The sequence below is a fragment of the Octopus bimaculoides genome, chromosome 9 (genome assembly GCF_001194135.2).
Source record: "Octopus bimaculoides isolate UCB-OBI-ISO-001 chromosome 9, ASM119413v2, whole genome shotgun sequence".
Classification (NCBI taxonomy): Eukaryota; Metazoa; Mollusca; class Cephalopoda; order Octopoda; family Octopodidae; genus Octopus; species Octopus bimaculoides.
The window spans coordinates 87,917,869-87,920,935 of NC_068989.1; positions in this window are offsets into that span (position 1 = coordinate 87,917,869).

Below are 3,067 nucleotides of genomic sequence, written 5' to 3' on the forward strand. Positions count from 1 at the left end.
ATTTAAGAGATGAGGAATAGCATATGGGAACCGGTATTGAGGAAGGATAGAAAAATAATAGATTTATAAACCTTAAAATTCACCCCATAATTGCCCACGGGCATATGGCGTAGTGGTTAAGAGCGCGGGCTACTAACCTCAAGGTTCCGAGTTCGATTCACGGCAGCGACCTGATTAATAATAGTATTAATAATAATAATAATATAATAATAGTAACATCGTTAGGAATGAGAACCCAGGTTCGAAATTTCCCCAAGACACCTGACGAAGGCTGGAGGGTATATCAGCCAAAACGTTGTGTTAACAATAAACAAGATGAGGACAAATATCCGTCAAATAGCCCCTATTGAAGAGAATTATTTATGTGTATTAATGCTTCGCTCAGGAATTGCAATACTAGTAACGTGCTGTTACACTCAATATACGCTTCAGAATACAGCGTTAGTTGAGCACAGAACATAATAAATTAAATGACAATGGAACTAAAAATGTTCTGAGTGCATTGCATCTGACAGCAGAAACAGCTCTAAGCTTATGAAGTTCACTGCATAATTTTCAGTTCTTTCGTCATTTATTTACTTTCATATATATATATATTCTTTTATTTGTTTGTCATTTGACTGCGGCCATGCTGGAGCACTGAATTTACTCAAGCAAATCGACCCCCAGGACTTATTCTCATTCTTTGTAAGCCTTATTGTATCAGTCCCTTTGCTGAACCGCTAAGTTATGGGCACGTAAATACACCAGCATTGGTTGTCAAGCGATGTTTGGGGGACAAACATACACACATATATATGACGGGATTCTTTCAGTTTCTGTCTACCAAGTTTTTGGTGGGCCCGAGGCTATAGTATAAGACACTTGTCCAAGGTGTCATGCAGTGGGACTGAACCCGGAACTACGTGGTTGGTAAGCAAACTACTTACCACACAGCCACATCTATCTATCTATCTATCTATCTATCTAATGCTGATCTTTATATCCTACTTAACATACAAGTCTTAACCCTAAGATCCCGAGTTCGATTCCAGGCAGTGACCTGAATAATAATAATAGTAATAATAACAACATCCAAAAATATCTTAGGAATGAGAACCCAGGTTCGAAATTTCCCCAAGACACCTGAAGAAGGCTTGGAGGGTATATCAGCCAAAACGTTGTGTTAACAACAAACAAGAAATTGTAAATAATGAATATACATACAAGGCAGCGAGCTGGATAAATTAAGTACCAGTAGTGTACTGGGGGGGTCGATGTAATCGATTGGCCACCTCTCCAAAAAGTAGAAAAGAATATATATGTACAAGGCAGTGAGCTGGTAGAAACATTAGCACACCAGGCAAAATGCTTTGTGGTATTTCGTCTGTCTTTATGTTCTGAGTTCAAATTCTGCTGAGGTCGACTTCGCCTTTCATCCTCAAATTAAGTACCAGTTGCGTACTGAAGTTGACCTAATCAACTGGCCCCCACCTCCCAAAAAATTTCAGGCCTTGTGCCTAGAATAGAAAAGAATATACGTACACATTCACACAGTTTATATATGTACATATATATGTGTAAGAAGCTTGCTTCCCAACCACATGGTTCTGGGTTCAGTCTCACGGCGTGGTACCTTCGGCAAGTGTCTTCTACTATACCTTCGGGCTGACCAAAGCCTTGTGAGTGGATTTGGTAGACAGAAACTGAAAGCCCATCTTATATATATGTATATATATATATTTATTTATGTATGTAGCTATGTGTGTGTCTGTGTCCCTCCATAACTGCTTGACAACCAATGTTGGTGTCTTTATATCCCCGTAACTGAGCAGTATGGCAAAAGAGACCGATGGAATAAGTACTAGGCTTAAAAAAATAAGTCCTGGGGTCAATTTGACTAAAATCCTTCATGGCTGCAGTCAAATGACTGAAACAAATAAAACACACACACACACATATGATGGGCTTCTTTCAATTTCCATCAACCAAATCCATTTACTCAGAGTTAGATTGAACCTAAAATCATGTAGATGGGAAGCAAACTTAACCACACAGCTACGATTGTGCCTTTTTGTTATATATATATACATACATATATATATAAAACATACGTAAAGAACAAAAACACAAAGTAACTGTATATACATATGTGTATATATATTTTATATATATATATGTCTTTATTATTTAAACAGTTTTTGTTTTTTTTTGCTGGTGTCTTGTAGTGATATAATAAATTCTAAAAGAACCTGAAGATGAAGATAAGATGAAGGGAAGAAAACAGCAGAATCACCTTTCACATTCTCCAGTGAGTCTGGTGTCAACAGTTATATAATAAAACATACGTGAATGTGTTTATAGACATACATTTTATATAGATATATATATTACACATAGCTATACACTAAGATTTATAATATATATATATATCAAAACACATCCACAGACATCCACCACCATTCAGTACAAGAAAGTTTGGTTGTTGCTGCTGCTGCTTCTGTTGTGATGCACAATAATTATAATGATGGTACCTAAAAGTAACTGCAACTGTCGAAGATGCTTCATCATGAGTGATTTATTTCCACTGTTTCTTGATGGACATGTTCTTTTCAGAGTCCTTCTGCATCACCTGGAAATAGATATTATATACATATGTAGAGATTTTTAAAAAAAGGTGTTGAAACCACAACGGTATCCAATTGGCAGCTGATGAGGGAGGGTTTTGTTAATAATGGTTTTCTGTTTGATTTGTTTTACTTACCTAGGATAGTGTAGGTTCTTATCTTTTATTGTTCCCTGACAACATATGCATTAGGACTTAATGTGGAAATCTTACAAGAGGGTGATACTGTTTTTGTAAATAGCTGTAGTTTATCAAGATTAAAATATGGTTACATGGCAAGCAGTTGAGAGTAACCTCAAAGTTTTGGCCTGCTTAGCTTTCATGGGACTGCCTGACAAAGGTTAGCAGACCGAAACTTTAGTCACTCCTCAAGTAAAAAGATAATATCCAAGAAGTAGAGCAATTCTTTTATGTCAAATTGCTTTTACTGTAACTCTACACAAAAACAAACACTGATATATA